General features: G+C 35.8%; 1 protein-coding gene across 1 annotated transcript in view; it reads left to right on the top strand.

Moving 5' to 3' along the window:
* The window catches only part of STPG2 (sperm tail PG-rich repeat containing 2), a gene marked incomplete at its 3' end in the record, with an annotated part of 232,443 nt that overhangs the window by 66,047 nt on the left and 141,460 nt on the right, over positions 1-24,936 (top strand). The window lies entirely within an intron of this gene.

The following is a 24,936-nucleotide window of genomic DNA, read 5'->3' as shown; positions in this document are numbered from 1 at the left end:
CCTTATTATTTTTGGAGTTTAATAATTTCAATAATAGCTTCTGGATAGGCTCCAAAATGGATTTCAGTTATAAGCATTTCATTTTATAGTAAATGTGAAATTTATTAAAATTAGTGAAAATTTTTAGTGAAATTGAGTAAACCTTTTCTTTTAGCAGATCAAATAAAGGTGATTTACCAAAGAATGTTGAGATCTAAGTACCTAGAAATATCATATTTAATCTTCAACAAAATAAACTCTTATGCTCACAATTGTATTCCAAATTATGGTAATGCAAAGGTTATTTTTCTTCATATTCATAATTATCTAGGGGTGTTCCTTTGAGGGACAACTTATTTGTAATTGGTTCTTTGGAATAAATTGTATAAAAATGTAGAGTGCAAAATTAACTATTATGTGAGTAACACCTGTGCTTTTGTACCCTGTTGAATGGGGTTATTTTGTATGATTTGCTTTTGCATCTTAGGGATTGATTCTTAAAGGTTTTATATAGCTAGGACTAATTGAAGATTCAAGACCCTGCTTGAAGTGTCTATAGAAACCAAAATATTAAAGGACAGGGGATACTGTGTACCTATACTCTAAGCAAGGGAATTCTCAAAGTGTGATTACCAGCAGATGGGCTCTTGTGAAGGGTTAAGAGCTGATCCCCAATTGCATGTTCTCATTTGTTTCTCATGAAAATTAGTGGCATTTTTTTGCAGCAATTCTGATGTTATTTTGCTGGTTAACAGAGAAGAAGTCCTTTTAATTCTAATGTACCTTGATTTTTTTATACTACTTTATTTCTTCCCAATTCTTTGTTATAAAAAAATTGGCAATGTTTGATGTAAGTGGGCCTGAGGTCTTTTGTTTAGCCTAACAAACTATCAGGGAAACTCATCAACCAACCAGCCTTTGAATACTGCTGTCCTTCAATGTTTCATCAGTCTCTGTGTATTCCTAAAACCTTGAAAGGTAAAGTATACCCTGAAGTACTCTTTTTCTGAGAATAAGACTATGTTAACCTCCCTCAGGTTACAGAGGGAAAAGACTGGATTTAGTCACTAAATTTATTAGCTACCTCTTAATAGGTGATGCCAGTTATGAGTATATCAACATAATACAAAGATTCTTCTCTAGAATGGGTCCATCAATTCAGGGTTTGCTAAGTGATAGCCACTATCTCAGTTATTTTAAATACAAAGGGTGCCAAAAAAATGTATACACATTTTAAGAAAGGAAAAAACTGTATTAAAATGATAATACTCAGTATCACCGATAACAGTAGGTGAATACAAGTCATGTTTGACTTCTGCAGTTACACGAGGTGCTCAAAGTGGCTACCATCAGTGGAATTTTAATACAGTTTTTTTCCTTTGTTAAAATGTGTGTATATATTTTTGGCACTCTCTGTATATGATCTTATGTAGTCCTTTCTAGTTAACAAATATTTGCCTCTTTATTTTCCTAATAACTATATTAGGTATATATTGTTGTCTTTTCTCATTTTATTTTCACTATTTATATAGATTTATATTTATTAAAATAGAATACTAGTTGTCAAGATCATATTACTGAGTTTTAAAAGCTATTAACAAAACCCATTTAATTTAAAACTGTATTATTCATATGTATATGCTTAGACAGAGGTCTTAAAGGTACTTACCAAAACGTTAACAGTGGTTAGTAATTACTTGGGAGAGGAAGGTGTGAGAATTCATGAATATATAATATTTTTAAAATTAAAAACCAAACTATTCTTATTTCAGTACAAAAGACAGTGAACCCTATTTTTGACTTGACAAGTTTAAGTATATTTAAATTCTTTTCTCATGAAGAGATAAAGGAATAGGAGCAATAAGAAAGCTCTCCAAAAATGCATCAAGTAATAAATTACATTCCTATCCAAAAGGAAAAGCTGTTGGGATTAGAGGACCTCAATCTCTTTCAGATACTCCTTTTCCTCTAATTATTTTTTGGAACAGAATAGATCTTATAGACTGTTTTACTTAAATGTTAATTTGTTTCCCATTTATACATAACAGCCTGAGTTTCTGTACCTCTGTGATGCTATCAGGCCCCTGGTCCTCCCTTTCTTTTTCTCCATGACAATCTGTATAGCCTCCAAAACCTTCATCTAGTAGTTGTTTTTCTTCTGTGCTAGAAAATTTTTTTTCCAAGGAAGGAATGATAAGGTAGGTAGCATCAACATAGATCAGTTAGGTTCTCCAGTTTTAAGAGAATTAACTTTAACTTTGTCAGTTTAAGGAGCTTCCTCCACATGCCTAGTCAGGTGCCTTTGTTGTGGTCTTCTGTTAATTAGTCAAAGACCTGAACAGAATTAATCAATTATTTGAATCTTCTAAGCAGCTTCGTACCTTCATTGTCCTTCTCTTTGAATTGACAAAGACTTCAATGGGCTTTGCAGACTTGCAGTGGGCTTTGCAAGAAACAGGACTTTACACAGGCCAAGGAGACACTTGGTTGGTGATGATCCTTTTCATGATACTTTCCATAATGTTGCAGTTCAGCTCAGTGCACACTTGGCACTCACAGGGAAGTTCCCTTCCAGCCACTGGTGAGGCATGGCTATTCCATCTTCATCCTTGATGTAGTCCTTCTCAGCCAGCACCTGTGCAGTCCATTTGCAGCTATTGGTTGCTTCCATAGTACAAAGGGGTTCAAACTTGCACACTTCACAAGACCATCCTTAGTGACCGGCAAACTATGGTCCATGGACCAAACTATAGCCTATAAACCTGTGCTTTTTTTATGTGCCCTGAGTTTACAATGGATTTTACATTTTTTATAGGGTTGTAAAATAAAACAAAAAGAATATGCAACAGAGACCATATATAATCCACAAAGCCTAAAATGATTAGTATCTGGCCCTTTACAGAAAAAAGAAATGACCAACTCTCAATCTATGCGATGTGAGCCTAAGTTAAACCTCTCGACACATACTACATTGGCCTGACGTGTGAATAGAAATACCAATTATACATCCCTGAGAAATGGTACATGTGGTACTAAGTAGGCTCAAAATACTCCCCGTTCCAAATGTTTTCTAGTCTTTCAGTCCAAACTTTCATTTCATTTTTGTTATCAGTACGTTAGAGGCACTTTCTACATGGAATGATGACCACAAAGTTGTTGGTGTTGGATTCAACCACATTAGCATCTGTCAGACCCACCTCATCAAACATGATTGCCTTTGCAGTTTTTGCATAGTACAAAACTAGTCTTCGAGGCTTAAAGCATCTCCCTATCCCCGCCCCTTTTTAAATGTTGGGATGGGTTTTTCTTTTCCTGTGATGATTGTCTTTTAGCAGATCTAGCCCCTGATGAAGACCTTGCAGATGAGCTTCTGCAGGAACCCGGCTCTGCCTTGGACTCACTGTCCTTCGTCTCCTCTGAGGGTGTCAGAGGCTGCAGTGAGCTCTGCTGAGGGGTGCCTCCCTGCTGGCCAGCACCCAGGCTGGTGTAAGCAAGGCCTGCCAGGGAGGGGAGGGACATAGCTCTATTTTTTTATTTAAAACATGAACAATTAAAAGCATATACAAAACTGGAGAGACTATTATAATGAATTACCATGTACTCATCACCCAGCTTCAATATTTTTCAGCTCGTGGTCAATCATGTTTATCTCTTTATTTTCCCTTTTGAATTACTTTGATTGAAATCCCAGGTATTATTTATTTTAGTGTGTGAACATTTCACACTAAAATATCTAAAACATATTCGCAATCCCATTATTACACCTACAAAATGAAAATAATACCCTCAACTCGCTATTTGGCGTTCAAATTTTCCTGATTGTCTCATATTAAAAAAAATGTTTCAGGGCTGGCCAAGTGACTCAGTTGGTTAAGAGCTCGCTCAAGGGTTTGAGCTCTGAGCAACAGTGGTTCAAGTCCTGGCCTGAGCTGAGCAGCCGCTGAGCTGCCAACAGGTGGCAGGATGGCTCAGCTAAAAAAAAAAAAATGTTTCAGTAAGAATCCAAATAAGATATATACATTATAATTGGCTGATAAAGCTTTGAACTTTAAAAAATATGTATAGGCTTCTCTTCATCTCTTTAGATATTATACTTGTTGAAAAATAAAAGGTTACTTTTTTTTAAAATTACCTATAGCCTGGCTTTGCTGAGTATTTCCCAGTGGTGTCCTTTAATATGTTCCTTTGTCTCTTGTACTTTCTACGAATTAGTAGTTCAACCTAGAGGCTTCATCAGATTAATATTCAATCCTTTCAGTTAGACTACTTCATAGGTGGTATTGTATACTTCCATCAGGAAGTGCATAATGTCTAGTCTCTCTTTTTTGGATATAATCTAGATCTAGTTATTTCTTAGGGGTTTCAAAGCAGTGATATTCTGTCACATAATTTCCTACCTCATTTATCAGTTGGAATACATACAGCTGTTTAATTATGCTATGGTACAGTTCATATTGAAAAGTCAAGAGGAATACTTGATTCACTCCTTTTACTTACCCCTTTTCAAAATACTAATGCATTGTTGCTTAGAATCCTTCAATGATGGCCAATGATCTTTTAAAAAATATCATTATGAATTCATAATGTTAGACATATTATGTGTGTTTCAATCAATATTTTCATTGCTGCCCAACATCTTCCGTTCTTGGCAATCAGGAATCTAATTTGACTTAGCTTCTTTTTATTCAAACCTCGCAGGCTTTCATCCCTTTCTTACTTTCTGGTATAGTACAATGTTCCAAGCTCATCTTCATAAGACATGTAATCAGCCATTTCTTATGGAGCCCTGGTTCCTTTTAGTGTTATCCTTGTTTTAAAGCTGAGAAGATGAATTTGGCCAGGGTTTTACAGCTAGTAAATGATGGACCTGATGTTCTGGCTCAGATCCATTTAATTCTAAAACTTCAAGTCCATTGTATCCATTGGAGACTCTTCTATTCTATGAACTCAATTCTTTTTTTTTAAGAAATTTTATTGGGGAACAGTGTGTTTTTTCAGGACACATGAGCTCTCAGTCAAGCAGTTGTTTCAATCTAGTTGTGGAGGACGATGCTTCACTGGCCCAAGTTGGCACCATCATTGCGCTCTTCCCAGGTGAGGCAGATCAGTCGCCGGCTTCTGGACGGCCGCTCACTGCGGCTGCTGGCCGCTCACACTGGCTGCTGGCTACACAGGGTAGCCCATGGCAACCCACTGCCACAGGGGCTGCAGCCTACGCTGTGGCTGGCGACTCACCACAGCCCAGCTTCAGGTTGAGCTGTTGTTCAGCATCTTAGCTGTAAAGGGCAGTGTCACTGGCCCTCATATGTGGGATCTGAACCGGGGCCCGCTGGTGTCCTAAGTCAGCTCTTAAGCATCGCGCCACTTGGCCGGCCCTGAACTCAATTCTTATTTAGCATTGTTTAACTATTCTAAGTTTCCATAAATTCTACTTTAAGGGAAAAAAACCCCTGAAAAGCTTTTATGTGTGCTTTCTTTTGCTTTGTACATCAAAAGTCTACCTATAACTTTACTTGCTCTATTTCAAGTTTAAGAGAAACTTTGTTTGTCAGTTATTATTAATGGCTTTACTGCTGCTATCTCTGATTATATGAACTCTTATCCAGGATAGAGCCTTATTCTTCTGAACATTCTAGAGTTCCTCTAACATTCTTATACCTATTTTATCTTCTTTTATCTCGTGGGTTAAAAAAGAAAGCCAAGAGAAACAGGGCCAGACTATAACATATTGTGTCATCCTTTCCAAACTTAAGAGTTTCTCCTTTTGGCCCCTCTGTACACTTCACAGTGCAGTTGTTCTTAATGTGGGATGTTCACTAGAATCATGCATTTTTTTAAGCATATCTTTATCCCTAGCTTCTGAGTCAATAGGGTTGTTTGGGGCCTCACTTGTGTATTTTTGGAGAGTTCTTCTGATGATTCTGATACTGCACTTCATTTAGTATTACTGTTCCAGGGACTCTGTAATCTCTGTGAGAGTTTTCTTCTCATCTGAAAAAAATTTTATCAGCCCCATTTATATATCACATATATTTTTATCATTAAGCTCAGGCTTAATCCATATTTCCTTAATATTTAAACATCTCAATAAATTTTTGAAAAGTTTGTGGTGCAGAAAAATATAAAGAATAATGTAACAAAGGACTGTATTTAAAATACAGAATTTTGCTTTGGTTATTTTCTAAAACGCAAGCATAAAGCTGAAGTCCCCTTTATTTTCCATTTCATGCATACTTCTTTTTTTCTTTCACAAAGGCAGCTGTCATCATGAATTTAGTATATATATATTTCCCAGTACATTTTTTACATTTTACAGCATAGACATTGATTTATACGTGATCTATTTAACAGTTACATAAATACTATCATACTTTACACATTTTAAAACTTTTTTTTCATTCAAATCTTGGGAGGGTTTTATTCACATTTATATAAATAGATCTGTATAGTTCATTCTACTGCAGTATAATATTCTATCATGTGACTAGAACAGTTACAAAGTGGTTGTATTGATTTACCCTTTTAACTTTGGGTTAAAAGTTTTGTTTCACCACATCCTCACCAATACTTTATATTTTCTCACTGTAATGTGATGGATGTGTGAAACTTTTAAAATCATATTTCTCAGGTTATTATGTAGGTGGACATATTTACTTATATTTATTTTTTCCTGTTTCCTCTACTATAGATTTTCTATTCATATTCTTGGGAGGCAGTTGTTATATATTCTGGATACCGATCCTAATGTCTTTTAGATATGCTATGGATATCTTCTAGTCCTTTGCTAGTCTTTTTACTTATAAAGGTGAATAAAAAATATCTTTTTGAATATACTGATGCACTAACAAGGCAGTAAAAATTTACCCGGCAAGGAATGATTGGGGGAGAAAAGAGGCTCAAGGAAGTAAGCCTTGTATAGTAGGCACAGTAGTAATCCCCCAAAGATGCCCATGTCTTAATCCCCAGGACCGATGTATATGTTACCTTACATGTGAAAGACCTTTGCAAATATAATAAAATATCGTGAGGTGAGCCATTATCCTGGATTATCTGGGCAGTCCCAATGTAATCACAAGAGTCCTTATTAGGAGGATACAGTTGAGTCAGATTCAGAGAAGGCAATGTGATGATGGAAGCAGAGATTAGAGTAATACAGGGCCATGCACGAAGAAATGTAGGCAACCTCTAAAAACTGGGAAAGCAGGGAGGCAAATTCTCCCTTAGTGATTCCAGAAGGAATGCAGCCCTGCCAACAGCTTAATTTTAGGACTTTTGACCTCCAGATTGTGTATTTTAGTTACTAAGTTTGTTGTAATTTGTTAGAGCAGCCATAGGAAATTAATATAGATTTTGGTACCTGGAGGTGGGTTGCTGCTGGGAGGGGGTTACCTAAAAATGTGGAAGTAGCTTTGGAATTGGGTAATGGGAAGAGGCTAGAAGAATTTTAAGGAGCATGATATAAAGAACTTAGATTGCTTTGAACAGAATGTTAGTAGAAATACGAATAGTAAAGAATATTCTGAGAAGGGCTCAGAAGGAAGTGAGGAATGGTAGAAAAACCTGTAACATCTTAGAGAATACCTAAATCATCATTAACAGACCCTTGGTAGAAATATGGACATTAAAAGCACTGCTAGTGAGGATCAGAAGAAAATCTGGAATGTGTTATTGGAAGCTGTAAGAAAGGGAACCCTTATTATACAGTGGCAGAAAGCTTAGCTGAATTTTGTCCTTTCCAATTATGTGGAAAGTAGAGTTTCTAAGGGATGTTCTTGGATATTTGGATGAAGAGATTTGCAACCAAGTGTTGAAGATACACTTAGGTTTCTTCTTGCTGCTTATAGTAAAATATGAGAGGGAAAAGATAAATTGAGGGAAGAACTACTAAGCCGAAGGACCCAGGACTTGATGATTTGGAAAACATTCAGCTTTGATTATACAGAATTGAAAAAGACACTTAAATTAGGAGATTCACTGTCAAGAAAGTGTGCTCTGGAGAGAAAGCCAAGGTTGTGCCTGATCAGTCTTGCTAGTGCCTTGGACGGATCTGAGTAGTACGTCCTACAGAGATCCTTTGAAGAGATTAGGTGTGTGACTTATGGATGCCTTCAGCCATCTCAGCAGAAGCCAAAAGTAGAGATGGAGTAATCTAGGATAGAAAAAGACAGTCCGAGGAATACAATCAATAATGTTGTAAGCATTTCTTAGGGGGCCAGATGGACCCATGTCCTTTTGGGGAGTCCACTTCATAGTTGAGGTAGAGGCCTGACCACCGCATTGTATTTCTGAAGCTGATGTTGAATAATACTGTATGTCAACTATAATTATATATACATATAACCTCGGGACATAGAGTAGAGTGCAGGAAAGGATTCAATGGAATTGTAATAGATAAGCACGATATCGGGGGTGGGAGGACAATAGATGGGGGGAGGGGGGTTGTTACCTGGTGAGGGTGAAAAGGGTAACTATTGCATTGTTCTGTACACCTGAAACTAACAAAAAAAAAAAAAAAGACCTGTGGAGGAGCCTAGTGTGTGGAGTGAATTCCTCTGTCAGACACGGGAGATCCATAAGGTTCATGAGAATTTTACATCAACAGCAATAAGGCCACCTTGGACTAAAAGGGACAGAGAGAAGGAGAAATGAAAGAAGGCTCCGAACAGCATAATTTATAGGTAAGAAATAGGCCAATAAAGCTACTGAGCTGGAAGCACATGCTACCTTCATGAAAAAGAAAGGTTGATTTGGGGGGAGGGTGAAGCTGTGAGCGACAGAGGATTACTCTCGGGGCTCGATTCCTTATGGAGCTTGCCTGATAGGGATTTGAAATTGCCTGGGATGGCTGACTTTTGTGGTTTCTTCTATTTTCTCCCTGTTTGATGGAAATGCCTATATTTGGTGTCTCACTCCATTGCATTTTGGGAACTGATAATGTGTTTTCTAGTTTCACAGGCCCACATATAGAGAAGAATTTTGCCTCAAATGGAACATACCCAGAGTCTCATTCATACCTGATTTATATCATTTAGATGATGCAATTTGGGACTTTGAGTTTATGAGATTCAGATCAGATTTCATACTTTGAGTTGCTGCTGTAATGGGTTGAGACTTTTGGAAATGTTAGGATGGGTGAATGCACTTTGAATGTGGGGTGGATATGAATCTTTGGGGACCGAGGGGCTGACTGGGGTGGAAATAGTAACGTACCCCCAAAGGTGTTCAAGTCCTAATCCCCGAAACCTGTGAATGTTACTTAACATGGTAAAAAGGGACTTTACAGATGAGATTAAGTTAAGGATTTTGACATAGAGATATTATCCCGGATTATTCAGATGTGCCCAATATAGTCACAAGGATGCTTGTAAGAGGGACAGAGGAATTTCAGAGTCAGAGAAGGCAATGTGACAATAGAGGCCGAGGGAGAGAAGGCAATGATGGAAGCAGAGGTTGGGGTGATGTGGGGCCATAAGCCAAGGACTGGGGACAGACTTTAGAAGTTGGAAAAAACATGGAAACATAGCCCTGCTGACACACAATTCCAGTAGTCATTATATCAATTGCTTGCTGGCTATATTAATTAACCCTCAAATTCACTTGAAGTCCAACTGAATACTCTTAATTAAAGACTCAGATGTAAAATAACCTCCTAGTAAGAGAGGATAGCCTCTCTGTTCTTTTCTTTTTGTTCTTATACTTTCTGGAATGTAGATGGAGTAATTGAATTTGCAGTAGTCATTTTAGGACTATGAGGTAGAAAATTCAGAAAATGATCAAGAGAACCTCAAAGATTTGGGTACTGATATTGCTGAGCCAATGAATCAATGCTTACAAAACCCATTTCTGGACTTCTTGCATTATGACAAATAAATAAAACTTAATGTTTAAAGGCAACATTGGGTTTGTTGATGTTTGTGGTGAAATGCATTTCTACCTGATATTCTTATTAAACGAGATGAAAAGTCAGTGACAGTAATTATGCTGAGAGAAGCACAGTGAAATTCCTTTATTAAATGATCAAATCAAATGTCATATAATATCAGTAGCATATTGTGAAAAAGCTCCTATAAACATGTACTAATATCTGTCCAGACATATAAGATATTTTGGTTTATACTTGTGTTAAACTGTTGATTTGCAGAATATGATTGACCCTGGCTTCTGTTTGCTACATATATACAGAGGGTGCCAAAAAGTGTATACACATTTTCAGAAAGGAAAAGACTGTATTAAAACTGTAATACTAAACATATATACCAATAACAAAATATGAATGCAAGTCATGTGTATACATTTTTTTTTGGCACCCCCAGTATGTGAGGAAGAATTTGTCAACATTTAGTTACATTTATCTTTGAAAACTCAAGCCAAGGGAGAAGAGGTATGACTTTGATTTAATTTTATAGAACATATAGACTTGAAAACTTGCATTTGGATCAGCAATAAATAGCATCAGCCATATTCATGGCATAGAAGAGTGTTATGTAAATTAAAGAGATTCTACCTGAGTGGCAATCCAAACTCTGCTTCGTTCAGAGAAAACAGTTGCTTATCAATAGTACATGCTTCCTGACTTCAGACTGGATTTGAAATCAAACGTAAAAAATATGAACATATTCAAATTGCAGTCAGTGTATATAGATGTATTTTAGTATGGATAGTGAAGAAATGAGTAATGGATACAATTGGTTAATCACACTTAAGTATGAATTTGACAAAGGGACAGGTGATCATATGAGTAAAATATAAATTCAATGCCAGTAAAGACCATTATAATTTCATACGGCCTTTACAAATGGCATATCTTAGCATCTTTTTTTTTTTTTTTTAGCTGACCCATCCTGCCACCTTTTGGCAGCTCAGCTCGGGCCAGGCGTTGAACCACTGTTGCTCAGAGCTCAAACTCTTGAGCGAGCTCTTAACGAACTGAGCCACTCAGCCGGCCCACCTAGTATCTTGAGTGGTCTGAACTCTTCATTTCCAAGCCAAAGTACTATGCTTTTTAATTGAGGATATTTTGAGGATATTTGGTCAGGATTTTAAAAGACAATTATATTACAGTACCAATAGCTTGAGACAAACATTTGGACTTTTTCCCAGCTCAATGTATTTTTTCGTGTATGGAGGAAGAAACTGATGATGTATTATTTAGCTAATATATAAGCCACATCCAAATGCTGCTGGAGAGCATGAAGAAATCATTTCCAGGATTGAAACAAGAGTGGATTAAAAATATACTTACTCTTGTCTTCCAAGTTGGAACATCCAACCAGCTTTTGGCTGTGCAATGTTAGAAACTGTCATCTATTAGAATGCTGAAAAGTAGTCTTCAGTGAGCCATCTCTCCATAATTTCTGGGCCATTTGTGTTTAATCTGAATATCCAGACTTATCTGGCAGCCACTAAACACTTGGTGCCATTTACAGTGATCTATGATTGTGAATTTGAAATTTCCAATTTAGTAGAAGCTATCATGAGAAATCAATTGCAGATATAACCTAAATTATAAATTAAACTATCCACCATTGAATTACATAAAGCTGCCTTGGTGAAAGACTGCAAACATTATTATCTTTCTCATTGAAATAAAACATATTCTACTGCTTATTAAAAAATACTATGTAGTTTTGTTATAACAAAATTTAAGAAGCATATTTTTAAAAAATTACCTAAAATTGATGACCTTCATGCACACAGATTACTCATTAAGGAGTTTGTAGGTGCCAAACTTTAAAAAACATTACTATTAAAGCTATAGGCAAGGAATCTCCTTCATATTGAGTATTAAATGCCTTGTTTATTTCCATGCTCGTAGGTAATCACAAGTATCCTCAATTTAGGGAATCAGAATTTCCCCATCATCTTCTTCACCCTCCATCCATGTGAAATTCATATTGACATTCCAATACACAGAGTCAGAGAAAGTTCTTATTCTGGTGCTTTCATGACCTGATGACTTGATCTATAACCTTATCTGGTCGGGGGGGGGTCTATAAATCTGTCCGGCTGAGCCCACTTTCACACTTCATTTTCTGATTGCCACCAGCACATCCCCCATACACTTCTTAGAGGGGTATGGAAAATTCTAATTTGTTGTGTTCACTAATTTGTGAATATAACAGGAAGATAGATCATCTTTCAATAGCAATGAGAATTGTGAAGGAAAAAAATCAGACTCTTTATAGTATTAGGCAATGCCTCTGATGTGACTCAGTCTGATCACTGTTGAAGTAAATATGAGTAATTGGCCCCTTCTACGTAGCATTAAGAGATTACATCAGACCTAGGCAATTCTAGTTTTAGAACTATCAGTGTGTGTAAAGATTGAGTGTCCACTAATCATTTGTAATTATGAACATTATAATTTAATTTTGATACTACAACTAGGAATAGAAAAATCCAACTCATTTGTTAAACTTCTTTTGGACTTTGATTTTGCAAGAACTGGAGTTATATGCATGGATTTATATAGGGAGGTATATTCTTAATATCCTATACTTAGACTAAGAGCTGAGTTTGGAATCTAGTGGCCAATGAGCTAAATTTAATCTGTTAGTGGATTATGGCCAGTTCATAGTTATAAAAAATTGAATTAGTTGCCAACATTTGTCATTTGTAGGCTTTCATATGCAAATCCAGATTTTCAACTTTTCTTAAAAATGAAAAAAAAAAAAGTAAACCCAACCTAACAACAATCATTGGGGCTGATTAAATGCTGCCTTTGGGGCTTAGAGTAGGTGATATACAGTGCACCATTTTCCATTAAACACTTACTTGCCTGCCTGGCTCCAGTAGATATATGAATTTTCCATACTTGTGGGTGTAATATCAATTACTCTTACATGGGTCCTTTAGCTTTATTTAAGATTTATAACCTTTAACATTATTTCATTTGGATGTGTTCAATTGTCTGTGTTATTGTTTCTTTTTTCTTTAAAAAGAGGAATTTGGATTTGCAAAGAGCAGGAAGCATATACTCATATTAAGCAATTCTATGTAGAAGTTCATGTTGCATTGCACAGCAATAAATGTTAATGAACTCTGAACATTTACATAGTACTAATTTACCAAAGTAGGCATTATAAATCTTGACTGATAATCCACCATATAGGATGTAGTAATTACAGGGAAACAATATAAACTATAGTTTATATTATAAAATTGGCATTATAAACAGTCACAAAATAGGCATCATAAATCTTGACTGCTACTAGATAGTCCACCATATAGGATACAATAATTACAAGGAGACTATACAGCTGCTTGTATATGTTTCCTCTTGGTGCAAAAATTTTTGAGCACAAAACTGTTATGTAATTGTTGATCATTTGGTAAGATTTTTCGGGATAGCCACATGTACTCATACTTACTGTAGCACGAATGTGGCAGTGTAACTTCAGATTTGTTGTATTAAATTTTGACTCACCTGAATTACTAATACCAGTGTTGACATGAACTCTTATTTCAACAGATATATTAGGGAATCTAAGTAGCTTTTTATCAGCTGTACTCAATTTCATATTGGAATGGTTGAAACTGAATGACAAACAACCCTGTACTCCAAAGCAACAACATACAATCAAACCTAGTAGCTTACATTTAAATTCTGTCTCTCCTGATATACTTGTCTAGATTTACATGGAAAAGCCACTTTTGTTTTCTATTTCTGTTATTGAACATGTGGTAAACTAACTAGTGTATTATTTATTCTACTAAGCACTTTCTGTCACTTATTTAATTTTCTCATACCAATGGTATCTAACCTGAGTGCGATACCTGAGACCCAGTCATACTTGTAATGCTATTGTTAACACAAAGCTATTTTCAATTTTTGTTTTTGTTTATGTTTTTGTTTTTTTAGCTGAGCCATCCTGCCACCTGTTGGCAGCTGTTGGCAGCTCAGCTCGGGCCAGGAATCAAATTGGCGCCCCTGTTGCTCAGAGCTCACACTCTTGAGCGAGCTCCTAACTGAGCCACTCGGTCGGCGCTTCAATTCTTTTTTGTTCACTAAAGAGTTTTTCTTACCATGTTTATTTGATTTAGTTCTGCTTAAATTTAATTAATTTTTTTTTAAAGTCACATGGAGCATGTTTGTTTCCTGACATTAGAAACAAAAAATGCATTATGCTTTCTAAATGAACTCAAATTTATGCTGCAATTATGAAAATTAACATATGGACACATGTTCTTTTCTATACTCTTAAGTCAGAGTTATATATTGCTCTGTCCAGTTAATCCTCACAATTGAGGGATTTATTTTTTTATCTGGTACCTGTTATTTGCCTGTCTCTCTCACTGGAATTTTCACTTCATGAGTGCAGAGCTCTGTTTTGTTACCCATCCAAGCAACTATTACATACTTGACACATATTAGACAATTAAATAAATATTTGTAACAATAGGGAATGGATAACCAAAGATGTTTGCATCTTATATTTCATTTTGTTATGAAATATGACGGGATGTATTACTGTATAATAGGTTAATGAAAATTTAACATTTTTCAATCAGTTCTGTCATGATATCTGCAATATTGCACTTTTCTAATACTCACTGAAGGAAGATGATGGGCTTTGTAGTTAGTCAGGCTTTATAGTTAGATTTGTGCCCCTCTAGTTATGTTAGAGGTCAATTACTTAATCTTTATGGATCTTATTTTCCCCATTGGGCAAACTTAAGTAATGTTTATCTTGTGAGATTTTTAAGGATTAAAGATAACATAGGAATAATATCAAGTATAAGTGCTTGCCACACAGTGGTGCTCAGTAAATATAGGGAATTGAATGGTTCTTCATTTTATTTGTAAGAAGGATTATAGATAGGGAGAACTAAAAACATTATCTAAGTAAATGTTTTTGCAGAAGTGAAAGTTTTATAGATGAAAAAAACCTCTAAACTAAAATAAAACCTTTTCTGCAATAGCTGGATGGATGCTAATTAAAAAAAACCCCAAAACAAACACTTCCAAAAAATATTTACAACATTATTGATTATATTCCCCAGACTGTCTTCATAGACGGTGTAGAGGCCTGACCACTGCACTGTACATCTGAAGCTGCCGTTGAATAATATTGTACGTCAACTATAATTTAATACATATATAGTCATGGGATGTGGAGTATTGTGTGGGAATGGAGTCAATGGAATTATAATAGATATGTATGATATTAGGGGTGGGGGGACTGTGGATGGAGGAGGGGGTTGTCACTTTGTGAGGGGTGAAAAGGATAACTATTGCATTGTTTTGTACACCTGAAACTAATAATAAAAACAAAACAAAACAATAACAACAACAACAACAACAAAGCACTTCATTTTTTTCTCCCTCTACACTCTGCAATGTCATTGCGTTGATAGTTTGGATATATGAGGACATTACTTTGGAATGAGGCCACTTAGTCAAAATTATACTGGGAGAACAAGCAACAATTGAATTAGTGAAACTAAAGTATATAGGACCAAATGAACACCTTAATATTAGACTTCTCTCTGTATCTAACTACACCAATCCTCATTTGGTAATCATTACAATTTCCTCAGGTTTTGTGTTTTTTATTTTGGGTTCTATATTGAGAGAACCAGATTAAGTTAATGTCATAGTTTCAGATGTTATATGTATACTATTATGTCCTGTACAAAATATCAGATCTTGAAACATATCTTCAGTATTTGAAAGAGAGATGCAGAAAAGTCAGGAGTTATGGACAGTATTCATCAGTCTGTCTCTATAATCCCATCTATTCAATTAATACCCTTGAACTATTATGTGCTAAAAGTATGGTAAAGCTGATTTTTTCCTTTTCAGAATTACCACAACCATGACTCTTAGACTTCGATGGTACCATTGTTATATTATCTGCTACATTCCTAGCTTCATGAAATTCTTTATATTTTGTAGTTGTTGTAGGAAAGGATAGAAATGCTTCTGATTCAACAAGGTTGACGGGGTACATGCTTATATCTTAGCTTTCTCTCTCTGTTAGTTTCCTAGGGCTGCCAGTACTATAGGCTGGGTGACTTAAACAAAATAAATTTATTTTCTCAGAGTTCTGGAGTTTAGAAATCTGATATCAAGATGTTGGCAGTGATTTTCTGAGGCCTCTCTCCTTGGCTTGTAAAATACTGTCTTATTTCAATGTCTTTTTAAAAAATTTTTAATTTAATTTAATTTTATTGGGGAACAGTGTAGTATATTTTTTCAGGACCCATTAGCTCCAAGTCAAGTAGTTGTTTCAATCTAGCTGTGGAGGGCACATCTCAGTGGCCCATTTGGGGATCAAACCGGCAACGTTGGTGTTATGAGCACTGTGCTCTAACTGAGCTAACTGGCCACCCTCCCACGTCTTTACATGGTCTTTCCTCTGTGCACACTCATGTCTGTATCCACATTTTTCTTCTTAGAAAAACACTAGTCATAGTGGATTAGGATCCACACTAAAGACCTCATTTTAACTTAATCACCTCTTTGAACACCTTATTTCCAAATACAGTTACCTTCTGAGATACTGGGGTTAGGATGTTAACATATGAATTTGGGGGTGGGGAGACACAGTTCAGCCCATGATGCTCCCAAAGCTTCACTAAATTAATAAGTACAAGAATAAAAAGGTGCAATACAACAAACACAATAAGAATAGAGGAGAGGAGATGATAACTGATAAAAGATTTTCAATTTTCAAAGATGGGAAATAATGGCAAATGGTAAATGTAAACGCTGATGGGTACAGGTTAAATGGTACAATAGAACGTATAAAGCTGCTATGTAAATACTTTAAGAGGGTGATGACAACATGAAAACCAATTTACATACAGTCCCTTTGAGAAGTCCAGGAATATCAATTACTTTGGAAGGTGGCAGGTGGGACTGAAAACATCAGGACTGGTGATAATCTGGATGAGAAGCACAATCTCTTGTAGTGAGGCAACTTTCTCATCCCCATTCTAGGAGAAGATACGAGGTCTGTTGGTGGAGAAATTAATTGACAGAGTCTCTGGACTTGGGGACACTGATATAGAAAAGGACAGGGGTGAGATGATGTAACAAAAATGGAAGGTATTTCTGGACAATTGATTGGAGTCTCTAAATATCACTAAAAAGGATCAGAGCCCCTTGGAGAAATGGCTATTTCCAGGTCTGGAGCAGGAATTGTATGTATATCATGAGCTTGAAGCATCTTGTCATTCCAGAGAGCAAAGAAGCTCTGAAAGGCTACTAGGGTTATGTCAAAAGGACTCAGAGCTCGTGCAAATAGGTTTTCACTGGCCAAAGATTGGATAATTTCAGCATCAATAAGCAATATAGCTCTAATATGTTTAAATCCATGAGTTTAAAATAATAATTAAAAAAACTTTGAAACTGGGCTGGCTGAGTGGCTCAGTTAGCTAAGAGCTCGCTCAAGAGTTTAAGCTCTGAGCAACAGCAGTTCGAATCCCAGCCCGAGCTGAGCAGCCACTGAGCTGCCAACAGGTGGCAGGTGGCTCAGCTAAAAAAACAAAACAAACAAACAAACAAAAAAACCACAAAACTTTGAAACTCTTAAATAAGAGGGAAAAAAGACAAGCATTTATCTTGCTTTTCCTATATCAATTATACCTTAGAATAATAACTAAATAGTTGATGAAGGAAGTCTCTCTTTATAGAAGTATTTCAGCCAATAAATGGGAAAGATTGTGGAATTATAATATCATTTTGGAAACTCCTAACAAATTACTAGATCTAGTTAGTAATCATCTGTGGCTGCTAAAATTGCAGAATGAGAGAGAATCAGCCTTTACATGTGCCTCCTGGTGGAAGCATGAAGCACCACATATGAAGGCATGTTGCCAAAAAATAGAAAATAAAAGAAAATTGAATTAGAATCTGATCTAGCCTTTATATCAGACTGCCAGTTTATAGGAAATATGAGGGACAGGAACCACACAGATACTCAGTCAGGAAAATAAAAACTGGGACCTAAAAAAATTGGACACAAAACTTAGCTTCTTTAACAAATAAATTGAAAGAAAAAAAAGTGATGGAGAAGAAACCTATAGATTATAAGAGAGTTAAAAATGTATTAACCATTTATAATGGCATGAACTTCAATTAGTTCTCATTTAAAATACACAACTATATTTATATATTTCTATACATATATTTAATATACACATAAATTTATGAAGCAATCATAAAAATTTGAACTCTGAATAATTAAGGATTCAAATCATTGTTGTTTTTTTAAGATATAAAAATGGTTGTGTGGTATGTTCCTTATGTTTTTAGAGATACATTCTGAAGAATTTGTTGATGAAATTGATTTTCTGGATCTGCCTCATACATCTTTGGAGTGAGAATTGGGGAAATTGGTTGGATTAGGAAACAAATTGGATATTAGTTGAGAGTTCTTGACCCTGGGTGATAAATATATGGGAATTTCTTATTCTATTCTTTATTTTTTTGTGTGTGTGTGTGTTTAATTTTTCATAATTAAAAGTAAGACTGGAAGAAAATGGTGAGTTTAAATGAAAGTTTACATACAGAATGGAGAGAGAGAGTTCCAGGCACTTTTCCCACTCACCTAAATTGTCAAACAGACTTGAGAAAAGACTGACATTTGAGGTCCTGCTAATACAAAGGTGAGTTGTGATTCCATCACGGCATAATGAAGCCCAGTGCAGTAGGTTTCAAATCACATCCTACCTAAAACATTAGCAGCAATGGCAGTACAGAACTAGTGGAAAGTTACTATACCTGGGTGAAGCCTCGCACTGTGAGTTTTAAATTGATTTAAGCCTCAATACTAATTAAACATTAGAAGCAATCAGGAAGCTTTAAATTAAAAAAAAAGTTAATAATGCCTGGACCTCATTTCCATTGGCTTTAATTTGAATGCGGTGAAATGAAGCAGGATTATTTTAAAAGTTGGCCAGAGGGTTCTCCTGTGCAGCTTGGGTTGACAACCATTAATCTAGGCTGAGCTTCTCAAAAGCAGAGCCCATGCTTTATTAATTACTGGATGCCAGTGCTTTGCACGTTGTAAGCTCTTAGTATTTTTAATGAAAATAATCATCACTGATGGTGGCCCCAAGTTAGAGGAGGAAAGGTGAAACTGTATCACTTTTCCCACTCCCCCTAATCTTTCCTGATCAAATCCCTCCCCCTAAATACCTTCAAATCAAATGATTGATTATACCGCAGTTTTAAAGCAAGAAGCCCATTTTTATTACATTGTACATGCAAAGATGCCATAAACAACCAACCGTTCTCCGATAATCTCACCTCTGTTTCCGAGGCAGAATTCTCGCTAGATCTGGGTCTTCTTCCTTAGGATGGGCGTGGCTAGCAAAGGAAGCTGTAGTAGCGACCCCTTTGGGGATGAGTTTTTTTGTGGTGCTTGTGAACTATTGTGAGACTTGTTAAAGGTGTGGATTCCTGGACCCAGCAAGATTTGACTCACCAGATCTCAAATGAGACACTGGGACACAATGTATTTAATAGGTTGACACCAATGCAGGTGGGCTGTTATTGATTACAATGTGAAAAAGCAGGATAAACATCACAGCATTTTTAGCCTGTGCCTAGGGTTTGGTCTTCTCAAAGTCTTTTTGCTTTCCTTATATTGTCATAAATGGAGACCTGCCCTTCATTGGTGCGTGTCTCACAATCCTGTTTTGGAGCTTATGTTAAATTTGCTCATTAAATCCTAAGTATAATTTTTAGAAACAAAGACATAATTTTACTTCTTTATCTTGTTTTAGTGAAACAAAGTTCAGTAACATTAAGAGCTTTATGGAAAAACAGAAGAAAAGGGAAAATTCACTGAAGGGGGTCAAGATTTCATTTTTACTTTTATGCAAGAGAGTTCCCTGAGACTAAGTATATTCACTTATCTCACTATTTGCACTTAAAATTTCCCCCTGTAACCTTTTAGTAATGACCACTTATACAACTGTTGAAAACAGTAGGAAAATAAACCCAGAAAGTCAGTAGTTGATTATTTTTTTTTTTTACCATGCCTGTCTATATAGGGAGAAGATGGATATAGCATATCAGTAACACTCAAGAAAACAGATTAGTGTTGTGGATTTGCACTTATGCTTTCCACATTTCTATATTTGATACATATTGCATAGGTTTATATAAACACAAAATTGTGCACAAGTTTTTTTCTTCTAAAGTTAACTTACTACAAGCTCATACATAAAAACAATCTTGCACACCATAGCCAAAGTGCATCTTTTCTGTGCCACCAAGTAATGGCATGGAGTTGTTCATTTGAGGCAAGATAACATGGACCTTTGCATAAATTTTTGGAATTTAACCTATATATAAGAAGATGTGCTTCTATATTAGAATTTCTGCTGAAGAACTTTTTTCAAATTATTGTTTTTTTAAAATATGTGGGCTTTAAGATATTTTGCTATAATTAGACATGGCTAATGCTCTTATTTGGAGCCACTATGTTTCCCAGATCATATCTCATTATATGATGAGATATGATATCTCATTCACTAATCATATTATTATATGATTAGTGAAAATGTAGTATTCAATACATGCATTTGTCAATTCATCCATTCTTTTGGCAGATGTTTACTGAGCACTTCCAGGTACTCTCCTATGCCCTAAAGATATAGTAGTGAACAAAGCAAAGCAAAAATCAAACAAACCCCAAAACAAAAACAAACAACAACAACAACAACAACAACAACAACAACAACAAAATGCCTTGAGCTTACAACATGGCAGAAAATCGTACTTTGGATAGTAAAAACAAAATGGTTATGTTAAAGAAGAGGTAGGAAAGGAGACAGGGATTGTTTGGGGGAGGCAATGAAATTTTAGACTGGTTGGACTGGAAATGACACATTGAGATTGTGACATGGAGGGAGTAGTGGATTGAAATAGAGTGAGCCCTGGAGCTATCTAGGCATTCCAAGCAAAGAGAATGGAAACTAGAAAGGTCCCGAGGTGGACATATACCAAATCTTTCTGAGAACAGAGTGGTGGAGTGGGGAGAGTAGTAGGAGATGAGGTTAGAGTGATAATAGTGTGTCTGGAGGTGAACTTCATATCATAGTCAGGACCTTGGTTTTTACTTGAAGTGAGACTGGAAACCATTGGATGGGTTTGAGAAGGGGAGTGGTGCAATCTGACTAGGGTCTTAAACTGGATTCATTACTAGCTGCTGTGCTGACAATAGATTGGTGATGGACAAGGGTGTAAGCAGGGTGGACGGTTAGGAAGATTTCACAATAATCTAGGTTAAGAGATGGTGCATTGGATCAGAGTGGTATTTGTGGAGGTGGAAAGAAGTGGTTGAATTTGGACATAGAATGATAAAGGTGACAGGATTTGCTGATAGAATTTCATTATACATGCAAGTTATAAGTGTTTAATTCACAAATAAAGGAATATTTCTTTCAAATGTAGAAAAGTAGAGGAGGTATACATAAAGCAAAAGATTTGAATCTAACATTTTTATGGTACGAAGAGTACTTTTTCAAGGTAATTAAGATATTTGATGATGAATGGAAAGTGCTTCTTGATATATGTTTAAATTGCATTACTAAGATAATAAAAACTCAATCCCAGTGTTTACTGAATTAATTTTTATCTATTGTAAAGTTTCTAGTTAAAAGCTTAATGTCTTACATCTTATAACACTTGTAGTTAAAATATATTCTGAAGTTCATTTGTTGGAAACAAAGTGGTCTGTTGATTAACAGAAATTTGAAAGACAGAAAAATATTTTTTTAGAAAAGAGCTGGTTGTAAACATTTGAATGGAAAAAAATGTAGAAGCCTCTTTCACTCATTGTAATGTTTAATCCTGTGAAAAACCAGATGATTTTTTTCGGAGCTCTATCAGTAGAGGGCAGCAAAGTTTCAAGCAGTGTTTTTTCATATTCCTGAGAAGCTTTGATAAGGAAAATTCCCCAAACCCCGCCCCCCCTTTTTTTGGTTGCTCTTAAGTTTATTCTGTCTTGCCTCTTAATGAAGTGCTTTGGTAATATCATATAGGAATCTACTTAAAAACCCTGTAGCTTTGGTTCAGATATTTAACCAACTGTTCTCTTCGGTGCTATAAATGTTTTCTTAATGAGAACATGTATTTTTTTTCTTTCCTGTAATGATTTAGGGAGTACCAGGGCCTGGAAAATATGACATTAAAAGTCAATTTCAGAAGACTGAAAGTATGACACCAAATGTAAATGATGCATCACCCGCTTTTCTTTCTCAATCCCAGGTAATGGTCTATAGTCATTTTCATAAGCAGAATATAATAGGTGTAATGTGAAGCCAGCAGCAAATCCAGTGATGTTCAGGGAGATTAGAAAAAGGAAAGCGATATTTAAGCAAATTGGAAAGTGATATGGCTTGGGCACATCCTATTGCCAAATAAAGGGGGTAAAATAAAATGAAATAAGATTACAATATTAACAATATTATACGAAGATGAATATTTGAATTGAAACCATATATTAAACATTTCCTATTATACAGATTTGCATATGTACATGTTCAGTTTAGCTATAAAAGATTTTAGTCTGAGTTTCTAAATATGCTTTACCAATGAATATGTAGTGTTAGCGTGTAGTCTGTGAGGACGGGCACTTCTTTTGGAGAAGGTTCTGAAGGCTCTCTGTGGAGCCAGGCAATAGGCCATACCTACAACTGCCGCTGAGGCTTCATCATGCTAGAGTCTATTTCACAGTAACCTTTTCACATCGTCCAAGGTATATACTGAAGAGGCTTGAAGGTATCTAAGATATTCCTAAGGCAAGAACATGACAATACTAGCACACTTTTATAATGTGGTAGCCTCGAGATCAAAGTAGTTGCAATATTTATCCAATTGTACTATGTACAGCTCTGATTATCTTATTTAACCTAGGAAGGTTATTAACCTTTAGGTGACTGCAGGTGACTACTTTGGTCTCATTGTACCTAAGAGGTACCTCCTTGGCGAGAAGTAGATGGATTGCTGGTATATTTTGGAGTTATAATTAACGTGACTTTTTTAATGGGTTAGATGTTGTACGAGGGACTTAGGAAGAATCAAGAATGAATACCAGTTTCTGCCTTGAGGTACTTAAGGTGGTACTTAACTTGATGGTACTTAAGGTGCTACGCAAAGTGATTGTGTGGGAATAGTATGTTGTGCATGTGTATGCCCTTGATTTTTAAAAACATAATTTTACAGCTAAAACTCTCAATTTGTATGCTATTTCTGTTCATCTGGTATAAAGTCTTTATTTGACATCAGTTGGCATCAATTATAATATTTTGAATACGTTTGCAGAAATGGAACAGAACATGATATCAGTTTTGTTTAAGGGGATGACAAAGAAAGAATAATGGTTCTGGTGTAAAAATATGGAGGAGTTAAAACCATGAGGACTGCCTGCTAGGGGTAGTATTGGTGTTAGTTGAATATGAACAAATACACTAATGACTCTGATAGAAAAAGCAATAATGAGATTAACAAGGCAGACTTAACACACAATTTTTGGTTTATAGGTATAAAGACAAATTATGTTTCTGGACTGCTCATTTTAATTATCGATTGAAGGAGTTGCCTGGTATTTTGTCTAAATGCATTGAATTTCTCTATGTCTTCAGCTATTAATTTTTAAACATAAGATTTCCTTTCTCACGATGCTCTTCATCTTGCTGTGTGCTAGAAATGCCTGGGAAATTTTAATACCTTCTAATACCCAGGTGCCTTCTTCCCTCCCTCCCGGAGATTGACTCAGTGTTTCCAGAATAGGGCCCAGGCATCAGTAAGGAGTTTTTGAAGTAATTCTATATGCAGCCAGGATTGAATATTATAATTTTTTAAATACTGTACTCAGTCACTAAATAATAAGATAGTATTTAGGAGAAAAATTTAGAGAGTCTTTTTTGTTCGTTCCATTAATACATTTATTTTTGGTAGTGTTAAGATTTACCTACTGTATAAAATGCAAAAGGGCATATATAATGTATACCCTTTTGTATAAGAAACAAAGGAAAATAAGACACATACATATAATTGCTTACCTTTATGTGAACACATCAAGGATAAGTCAGAAAACAATGAAGTGGGTTGCCTGCAGGGGTGGTGAGGAGATGGCATTGAAGCACTGCTGCTGTGCTGAAGTTCACTTCTGCTGGCTCGCAGGAGCCAACTGTTAACTTTTCCAGTTTTGCATGTTGGTTGATGTTATGTTGGTAGAGTGAAATTAGCCACCATGGTGGTGCATTTACACCATGGAAATGAGCAAATGTTATAAATTTGGACATTTTCACCCCAGTGGCACAGATGCCGTGGGCAAATGAGAGGGTGTAACACTTCTTTGAGTATACTTTAAAAAAATATATATTGGTCTTTTGGAAGCAAGTCAGTGTTCCACATATTCAAAACTAAAGATGAATAAGAATGGAAAGGGTGGTTTTTGTTTTTTTTAAATCCCTAAAACTGAAAGCAAATGGAAACAAATGAGCTATTGTATTCTAAATGTATACGCTTAACCACACTGAAGGGGGGAAAAAAAAAAGAATAAACCAGGTAACCACAGTATTTGACTATATCAGCCTCGGCCAGGATGGAGTGGGGTGTAATGAGTACAGAATTGCAAACACATTCTGAATTCTTCTTAGTAAGTTGGTTTATTGTAATGGTATAGGTGAAGCAATCATGAAACTATTTTAGGTGTATTGCTAGGTTGAGCTAAAAAGTTGATATTGTGAGCCAGGTTTTCACCATGGAAGAAAGTACATGCAGATATGGATCTGGAGGAGGTGAGAAGGAACCCCGTGGAACAGATTTGCATTGAAAGTTTTTCTGTGAACTCATGATTTACAAAAATATATATGTATACATGTATGTGTATATGACATATATGCACATATGTATATGTGTCTGTGTATATGTGCATGTGGGGATGCAGATATATAGATATGCATTCTAGCTCCGTCTGCTAAATTAGCCAA

The sequence above is a fragment of the Hipposideros armiger genome, unplaced genomic scaffold (assembly GCF_001890085.2).
Source record: "Hipposideros armiger isolate ML-2016 unplaced genomic scaffold, ASM189008v1 scaffold_357, whole genome shotgun sequence".
Taxonomy (NCBI): domain Eukaryota; kingdom Metazoa; phylum Chordata; class Mammalia; order Chiroptera; family Hipposideridae; genus Hipposideros; species Hipposideros armiger.
This window is presented reverse-complemented; position numbering and strand designations above follow the sequence as displayed.